The sequence below is a fragment of the Bos indicus x Bos taurus genome, chromosome 13 (assembly GCF_003369695.1).
Source record: "Bos indicus x Bos taurus breed Angus x Brahman F1 hybrid chromosome 13, Bos_hybrid_MaternalHap_v2.0, whole genome shotgun sequence".
In the NCBI taxonomy this organism is placed as follows: domain Eukaryota; kingdom Metazoa; phylum Chordata; class Mammalia; order Artiodactyla; family Bovidae; genus Bos; species Bos indicus x Bos taurus.
In genome coordinates this window covers 36868896-36878892 of record NC_040088.1, presented here as the reverse complement: position 1 = coordinate 36878892, position 9997 = coordinate 36868896, and positions in this window count along the sequence as shown.

Sequence of the window (9997 nt, the reverse complement as noted above, 5' to 3'; positions counted from 1 at the left end):
CCAGAGCCTAGTCCAGCTGCGGGACAGTTGTGGGCATGCCTGGGGCCCCTGGAAGAAGAAATCTGGGACCTGCCCCCCACTTCCACACAGGAGACACTTCCACTGCCTTGGAGAGTGGGGCTGGGTCTTGGGTGATCAGAGGGGGTGTCTGACAGCAGGCAGGACCCAGGTGGCCATAAGGTGTCCAGGCTGTGCCATTCAGCCGCCTTCTCCCTGCGAGGCCAGCAGAGGGCTGGGCTGACAAGTCTTTCAAGATGCTTGGCAAATGCCAAGGGCCCATCACTATAGGATGAGAAGGACAAATATCAGGTACCGTGGGGTCCACAGGTCTGCCCACCTATGCAGGACGGGGGTGGGGGGCAGCTCCGTGGGGCGTCACCTTCCACGAGAAAGCGCTCCCGGCATCCAGCCTTTTGCGAAGCCGCGGCTGTGGCCGGAGTGCTTCCCTGGCTGCCTGCCAGGCCCTGAAGAGCAGCTGCTGATGGCTTGGCCGGGGTTCTGCACCTGATTGATCAATAATCCAGGAGCGCGAGGCGTCTCCGCGGGGCTGCGGTCAGCCTGGCCCTGGGCAGGGCTCTGCGGACTCTGCACTTTTCCCTCGGTGAGCCGGACAGCCCTTTCCGGCTTCAGGCCAGGAGCCTGCGGTCAGGACTGGCAGCAGCGGCCTGGGAGTGAGGTTGGGGGCGGAATGCTGACTGCAGGCCGGGGCGTCCCTAGGCAAGGCCGGCAGGCCGGCAGGCCTAACGGAGCCTGGGCACGTGGTCTGGGCCTGAGAAGCAGCAGAGCGGCTCCCTCTCAGCAACGAGGCAGGGAAGCTCCTGGGGTACCCCCACCCCGACCCCGCTGGGGCTCTGGGTCTCCTGCCGGGCCCCCCGTCAGGGTCAGCGTGGCTCCGTAAGCATCCTGCAGTGTCACCCCACTTCGGGGGCTCTGAGCTGTCCGCCTCCCTTCCAGCTCCTGGACACCCCCATCGCCGACCGCACAGGGGCCTCCCTGTGGCCTGCCCGAGGCCCGAGCCACTGGGGCCCACCAAGCCTCAAGTCCACCGCAGGCCGGCGTGCAGGTGGGAGCAGACACTCGTGGGAGGAGGTTGAAGCCCCGCCCACTGATCTAAACTCGCGAGAGGTGCCTCCAGGCCGCGAGAGCTCCCACGCTTGATGGCGGCAGGTGGGGCGTGGCGTCTTTCAGACGCACTGTATGAGGTCGCCTGAGGGGACAGTGGGGCCGGTGGAAACCAGACTCTTGGTGAGGCCCCCGAGGCTCCGGAGGCCTTCCCGTGACCGCCTGCTGGTAGGGATGAGGGCGTCGCTGACAGGACAGCCTATGGCATGGACGTCGGGCGAGTAGGGGCCGCTGCCTTAGAGGGGCCGCCCTCAGGCCCCGGGGTGGAGGTGAAGGCCATTCGGGGCAAGTCCACTGCCACAGGCTGAATCGGCTCTGCGGACTGCCGCATGTGCGCGCTGCATTTGTCTCCGTGGCCTTTGCTGGCGCTGGCATCCTTCCTGCCTGTGCCTCAGGGTTGGTGGCCTGGGGCAGCCTTACGAAAAGGTGCCCTCGAGTCTGGCCTCGAAGTCTTCGGCCGTCACTGGCCCACTCCGGCCATCCTCCCATGCAGCGGCGTGGGTTCATATTTGGGCCCCAGGCAGACATCCGGAAAGGCCACTTCATACCTGTGAGAGCCGGAACTCGAGGGGTAGACAGACTCCTGAGGTGGAAAATACCCGACTCTGCAGCGCGAGCGCCCCCCCTCCCCCGACCCGGAATAAGAATCTGCATTTTGGCCTGGTCTCCCAGGGAGGGCCAGCACTGAAGCTTGACGCAGGCTGGCGGAATTGGGGCTGGCTCCCCTTCAAACCCCTTGGCTCCTGGAGAGTGCTAATCCACCACCTCACCTTCCTCACTCAGACCAAACCTAAAGTTCCCAGTGTCTTTTAGAAGGTTCCTGACATCTGGTACCCCGCACAGCCCAGGCTCCAGGTGGTTGCACTTCAGACGCCACCCCAGGTCCCCCATGTCTCTGTGTCCCCTCCCTGTGGCCCCAGCTCTGCTCTCCCTCCCACATGCTGTGTACTTCCCATGTGGCAGACGGAGGCCCCGGAGCTGGTGGCCGAATGAGTGAACAAACAGCAAATACTTTAAAGCTACTGCTAAGCTGACCAGACTCTGGTCCAAATGGCCCCCACCCCTGCACAATAAGACCCCCAGGTTCTTGCCAGTCACCAGGAGCCACGTCTCCAGCACCCATACCTGTGCTGCCCCGGGCTGGCTCTGAGCCGAGACTTGCCTGTCTCTTGAAACGGAATCTCTCCAGATTCAGGATCTTTTCAGAGATTGTGTCACCTGAGCAGGCTGACCCTGCCTCCAGTTCCGCTCTGACAGGTCCCAGGGGGTGTTCTCGTGTCACTTGGCTCTGACACAGTCACCTGAGAGCCTGGCAAGGGGCCCAGGGCCACTGAGGGGATGGCAGCCTTTAATCAACAGGCAGCTGGCTGAACTGCGTCCTTTCACTTAGCCTGACATGTACAACAGGGCAGGACCCTCGCCCTCAGTTCATTTACATTTCCCTAATGGCCACACTTAATAAAAAGAACCGGATAAAATTAACTTTAATAGTTTAAACATCATATCCATTATGTTGTTTAAACATGGAATCATATAAAAATTACTGAGACAGTTTGTGTTGTCTGTCTTGGATGTCTGTGTGAGCCGTCTCACTTGTCTTTCCATCCTCTCTTCAGACCTAATGTCCCCCAAGCACAGGTCCCAGTCTGTCACCCCCGCCCTCTCCTCTCCTCTCTCCCACAGGGAGGGCCGAGTCCTTGGGACTCTGTCTCTGCCCTACCCCAGCTTGTCCCTCCCTGCCCGTGTGCATGGGGACAGGCACCTAGTGGGAGCACCAGAGCTCAGAGCTGGTGCCTCTCTCGGCTTCGCCTGCTCTGAGGGGCGGGGTCTGAGGGTCATGGCTCTGTAGCTGGCAGGTAACTGAGTGGGCTTTGTGGATCCTCCTGTCCAGGGGCTACTGGTCCCTGCACCTGGGCAGAGCAGGCCCGCATGGCTGAGGGCCCGCAGAGCCACCGGCAGACTAGTGTCCTGTGGGGACAGGCAGCCCAGGTTCTGGGGCATCCCCTTTCTCCACGTTTTCTCCTGCTGCACAGGGTTGGCACCTAAAATCTTAAGAGTAGATCTCATGTGACGCGTTCTTACCATAGTAACGTTATATTTTAAAAAAGAAATGCTCATGTTACAGGGAAAGGAGGGGAGGTGCTACAGTCTTAGATGAAGTTTCAGCTTTTGACTTTTAGGTGGTTGCAAAAGTGGCTGTAAACTCTCCTTGTGTTTCTTACTGCAAGCAAGTGTCGCAACTTGGAAGAGTCCATTCTTAGAAAGTCTTGGTAAGAAATTATGTGTGACTGTTTTGGGGGCTAAATCCTGATGTACAGAGGTTGTTTTCTAAAGCAAGCTTTACAAGGATTTCTGCAAAGATTGATTTGGAAGTTTTATGCAAAGTCAATATTTTTCTTGTCTTGACTACATAATTACAAAGAAAATGCAGTGTATTGTTTTGCCAATCTCCATATCACACCATCAAAGTTCCCATTTCACCCAAATTTTCCCCCGTCACCTCAGCAAGGATGCCATTGTCCACATCTGAAGGTCCCTGGGCCACGTGATGTGGGCCCCAGGTCAGCACCTGCTCCTCAGGACCTTTAATCTGCCTTTTCATCCCTTGTGTCGTGAACATGCTTCTGAACAAGCACACTTTCCTCATCTCCCACGCAGCCATGGGGCTTTAGAGACCACCAGCCAACATTCCTCTACCCCCTCCTCTGTTTATTTCCCAAAGAGCCAGTATTGTGGGGCCCCGGGAAGGCTGGCAGGCTGCAATTCACTCTGCCTCTCACAGAGAGGTGTGAAATGGCTTTGGCCGACTCAGCTGGGGTGACAGCAAGGCAGGGAAGAAGACTCTCTGTTTATTTGGTGGTTCTGTGAGCTTTGCGGCTGAGTGGTCCCCGAGAAGACTTGGCCCTCAGACTCTCCAGGAAGCACTGGGAGGGGCAGCCATGCTGGGGTTGCTCAGGTCAGAGTTTCAGAGTTTGTCTGTCACCTCATTGTGCATACAGACAGACGCTGGTACAATGTGAAATCTAAAATCTAGGAAGATGAAAAGAGGAAGCAAAGCCAAAATGAATTTCTGGGTGTAAAAATAGGAAAAGTGTTAGATGTGGGATGTCCTCTCTGAGCCACCAGGGTGATTTCGCCAGCATCTACCGCACTGTTACTTGTGGTTTATAAAGCTAACAAATCACAGATTTTACCAGTATCTACATTGTACAGAAAGTAATTTCCTTTTTGCAAGAAATTAAGAGTGAATACCAGTTAAACTTCTAGTGAAAAGAGCTTCTGGGGTGGTTCCAGAAACCCAGGGCAAGCAGCTGCCTCAAATCCTTTTTAGGAAGGAGGCAGAGGAGAAATGCATGAAGCACAGGACACATATGGGGCTCACCAGGGAGGGGAGGGAACTTGGACGGGACTCGGGCCAGAGCTGCAAGGATAGAAGCTCTCTCGCCACCTGCATCTTCTCTTAAATCATGATGAAGGCTCCTTTAGTCCAACACCAGGCAGAGGGGGGGCTGGACAGTCCATGTTCTGGAGTTCTGTCCTCTGGGGCTACTCCCTGAGTTCTCATCCAGGCCCGTGAGCCCCACCTGGCTGAGCTGACCAGCCCCTGGAGATTCCAAAAGGGCTCTGGGTGAGGCCTGGTGTAAGCAGAAGGGTCAAGAGTATGATCTTTGCTGCTGGGCAGTTGCCCCTGTTGAGCCGCTCACCCCAGGTGAGCCACCAGGAGGAGCAGTCTGTGTGAGGCCGGCTGATGGACACTGGCTGCCCGGGGCTGGGGGCTGTGTCTCCCCCTTCTTAATAACAGTGTCTTCTGATCTGTTTATGTATGGCGCCTGGAGCCACCTGCCCCTCTGCCCCCTTCCTGCATCCTCCCCAGCCCACCCTGCATATGACTGGGGCTGGCCAGAGCTGTGTCACGCTGACCCATGGGGTCACTGTCTGCCATGGGCAGGGGCCCTCTTCTCCTTCCAGCCCTCCCCTGTCTGCCTGTTTTGTCTCTGCTGGTGGACTGAGGCCAACAGACAGAGTTGTGTCCTTTCAGTGATTCTGAATACAGGTTAAATGCTCTGATGTTTGCATTTAAAACCACATTGCATGTATAAAGATGAATGGTAAAATTCATGCTAATAATTGAAATTCTTAGATTTTCTTAGAAATAATGAATAACAAGTAAAAAAATATCATAAATTGAGAGAACAAACTTGGAAGAAAGGAAGGGCTGTAAATGTAGCTCTCACAGCACTTCCCCCGGCCCTTTGGATGAGAGGCCTGCATCTTCACCCTGGCTGAGGATGTTGTAAGAGTCCTGGCTTGTGTGTCTGATGGAGATGCGCCCAAAGCACACACACACGCATGCATGAGAAAAAGCCCCTTTTCACAGCTGCATGGAGATACATGGAGAGAAAGCTCTCCAGGTGTCGTCTCAAGCTCCTCAGCACTGATCCAAGAATCAGAAGCATTTCAGAGCTCTACACTTGATGCCATTGGAGCTAAAGGAGCTTCTTTTAAAGATTTTGTTTAGTATTACTGGTTTAAGTGTTTTCATTGTGATGTGTCTCATGGTTTTCTTTGTGTTTATTCTCCTTGGGATTTCATTGAGTTTCTTGAATCTGTAGGTTTATGTATTTTATCAAATTTGGAAAATTGCATTATTAAATATTTTCTGTGACCCCAACCTTTTCACGGGCTCCCACCTACACACATTAGACCCCTGGATGTTGCCCTTGGTGCAGAAGGCTTCTGCTCACTGTTTTTCAGTGTTTTTCTCTGTGCCTTGTTTTGGATAGTTTTATTTTCTACATCTTGAAGCTCATTGACTTTTTTTCTTCTGTTCTAATCAGGTGTTAATACCACTTAAAATTTTTATTTTAGCTGTTGTATTTTTGATCTCTAGAATTCCCATATGGTTCTTTTTATATCTTTTCTATCTTCCATTTTCCTCTTCATTAGGTTCATGTGTTTCATACATTCTTGGGCATACTGAACATATTTAATAACTTTTATGCTTCTGTGTGGTAATTCCATTATCTTTGTCATTTCTACATCTGTTTCTACTTACTGATTTTTCTTCTGATTGTATTTCACATTTCTTACATTAGTGCATGTCTAGTAATTTTTTATTGGATGTCAGTAATTGTGAACTTTAGATTAATAGTACATTTTGTTGTATTCTTTTTAAAAAATATTGAAGCTCCTTTCAGTTCTGCTTTTTCCTTTTAAGGCTTGTTTTGAAGCTAGTTTAAGACAGGTGTAGGTTAGTCTTTTTTGTAGGGCCAGGGCAATCACTGATGGCCCACGTACTCAATAGTCTGGCTGTGGGGAATGTGAACAGTTCTAGCCCTGTGAGAGCTCTGGGAAGTGCTCTGCTTGTAGCTCCCAGCACCTCGTCTTTCCCTGGGATTTGCTCTTTGCAAACCAAGGAGTTTTACCATGGTCATGAGCAAATGACTTGAAATTAAAGATTCAGGATAAGCCCTGTGCAGATTTCTGAGCTCCTTACCTGCAGGATTTCCTCCTCTTCAGGACTCTGCCTCAGCTTCTCTGGCTCCCAGCTCTGTCTCCACAATGCGGTGAAACCACCTGTGCCAAGATCCCTGTTGCCTTCTGGCAGAAGTCTCAGCTGCTTAGGGCTCGTCCCCACAGGTTTCCCTCTCCTAGGGCTCTCAGTCCTGCACTGGCCTTTAACATCTAAAAGTGGTTTTATGTGCCCTGGCTGTTTTGCAGATGCTTTGTTTAACACACTATGTCTAATATTCTAGCTGTTTCAACAGAAATACAAGTCTGGGCATTGTTACTCCCTTACAACCAGAAGTAGAAGATTTGGTTTTATACTTTAAAATATTTTTTATTAATTATAAAAATAACACATGCTTATTTTAGAAAATTTTAAATTATAAGTAGACACAAAAATGAAAATATAAATCACTCACATGACAAAGAATAACCACCACATTGTGACTATATATTTCTGATAGTCCCTATGAGCATATGTGTATGTGTGAGTGTTTATATGTATTGTATGCTTTTTACAAAAATAGGGTGCTATTGCAATACTAATTTATAATTTGATTTTTCCATTTACTATTTCTCCACTTTATTACAGTTCTGAGACCATCTGTCTCATCCCTCTACTTGTATCCACCCCTTGTCATCTACCTCATTCCCTACCTCTATCAATTCCTTAAACTTTGATTTTTCCTTAAAATTCTATACAGTCGATGCTATTGCTAGGACTATCCTAGATTTTGCCGTATACACACAGGAAATGGAGGTCATGGCCTCTGTGCTTGAGGAACTTAAATCACACTGGGAAGCGAGAGAAACGCTGCACCTTTCTGGAGATAAGTGGCGAAGCAGTGTCCAGACAGGTATCTTATAGACTAGGTATTTGTGTAAATGCAGAGTGAACAGGAATGGACAAGATTGTTTTGAAAAATGCAGAATCATAGACAAAAAAGAAATTAACTGGGAGCTTTCACCGAGGTTACCTCTAGAGATTTTACAGTATTGGAGTGATATCATGAGGACTGGTTTGCTGCAGTTTTCCTCTCTTTATAGGAAAGATTATTTCCCAAGCTTAAGTGTCAGAATCTGCCATGATCCCTCTTGCTGAAGCTAGCCCAAGCCAACCCATAACCCTGCTGACAGCTCACTCACTCACACACAAGGCAGAAGGCAGCCTGCCCTGCTTTGTAGTATTTTGATTACACACTTATTAGGACTCCTAAGAGTGTGAATGTGAGAGCTTTATTTATGGGATGGTAATCACAGATGTTAATTAATTATGAAAAGCAGCCTTCCAATTATATGTGAGGTAAGATAAGGTGAAGGGCTAACATTTAGAAGTCTTATTTCCTTGGGGTATATTCTTTAATGTGCCAATTAAATTTCTATTTTCTATGAATCAGATAATTTCATGTTTTATCCTTTTCAGCAGTAGGTATTTATAAATGATTTATAAAAGGTATTTATATTATATATAAATGATTAATAAAAGGTATTTATAAATGATAAAAATTCAAATTTGTAAATGCACACATGTCTATTTCTGAGCCACTGGTCCATCCATAAACCAGTCTCACCACAGTGGGCACTGGGTTGATTTCTAAAACTTCGTAAATCTTGGTGTTGGACAAGTCCCCACTGTGTGCTCTTTAGGAAAGTCTTAGCTATTCTTGGCTCTTTGCCTCCATAGAAATCTTATAATTAACTCAGATTCCACAAAATTCCTCCAGGGCTTTCCATTAAAATCACACTGGATCTGTTTATCATTTCGGGGGAGGGGAATAAAACTTTTATGATCTTGGGCCTTTCTATTCATAAATATGAATAAACACCTTTACTTTAAGGTGTTCTATAATGGTTTTCAGATAAATTTCAACATTTTCTCCATAACAGTCTTGCACATAATTTTTTAGATATGTTCAGAGTTACTGGAGTCACATCAAATACATTTTTGCAAATACCAAATGCCAAAACAAGTATTTGGCCAAAGTCATGGCAAAAACTAATTTCTGAAAACTAAATAAATGTCTGAAACACATCCATAATACAAAATTTTATCAGGAAATTTATATTATGAAAAATATTTCAATTTTTAAATAAAATTTTAGTATGAAAGTTTGATATTGTGATGTAGAAGCAGTCTTAAAGCTGACAGCAGTTATATTGCTCCCACAGCTACTGATGGCATATCAGCAGTGCTCTCACCCTCAAATGTGGTGACAGGGAAGAGTGTTTTTGAGGAATATAATTTATTCTTTAAAAATTTTATTTTCTTATTTTTTTGTGTGTTTTATTGGCGAGATCTTTTCTTTCTAGAGAAAATTTGAAGTGGCAACAGCAATGTATTGATATTTTTAATTTATCTTTGTGAGATGTGAGGGGTTCCTAAAAAATACTTTTTCTTAAAGATCTAATGATTTAAATGAAATTAAGTAACTGAAAATTAAATGCAGGTTTTAAAGTTTTTTAATGTAATGAATGCTAGTATGCCAAATAAGTCTGTGATGACTAGAATAATTACATAACCTAATTCTTAGTACTGTGCTTGTATAATTACATAAAGTTTTAGGAGCACTTATTAGTTCAGAAATGATATAATGTTTATGCTAAATTTATTGACTAATGCATTCGCTTAATATTCATACTAACCTGCAGTCTTTCCCCTTGTTTATTTAACTATTTGGAAAGCTCTTGATTGTTTTTTCACATACAATTAGCTGCTTTCACAACCATCATTAATTATTATGGAATTTTACTCCTGCAATAATAAATACAGATAACATTTCAACATGGAAAGAACCTAAGTATTCTCTCCAAGTTACATATAGAATGTTTACCTATATTTGTAAAAATTTTGATATTAGCAATAAAATCTAATAACATGCTTTGTTTACTAATTACTAATACACAGTCTTATGGTCTCACAGGTTCAGGGATACAAGAAATTATATTAAAGTAGACATTTGACCTTCTGACATCCAAAATTAACAGCAAATAGCAGATTCAGGTGAAAAATAGGTTGAAGATCAACTTCAGTGATAGTAGTACTAGATAATGTTTTCTTAATTGCTATTATAAATGGCATTTTAAATGTTTTCTATATAATATTATATATTGTTAAGTATTATTGGAGAAGGAAATGGCAACCCATTCCGGTGTTCTTGCCTTGAGAATCCCAGGAACGGGGGAGCCTGGTGGCCTGCTGTCTATGGGGTCGCACAGAATCGGACACAACTGAAGCGACTTAGCAGCAGCAGCAGCATTGTTATATATTATATGTAGCATAACTATACCTTATATAGAGAACATAACATATATTATTATATACTATATGAAACTGCAGTTGTTTTGCATATTGATTTTATATCTAGCA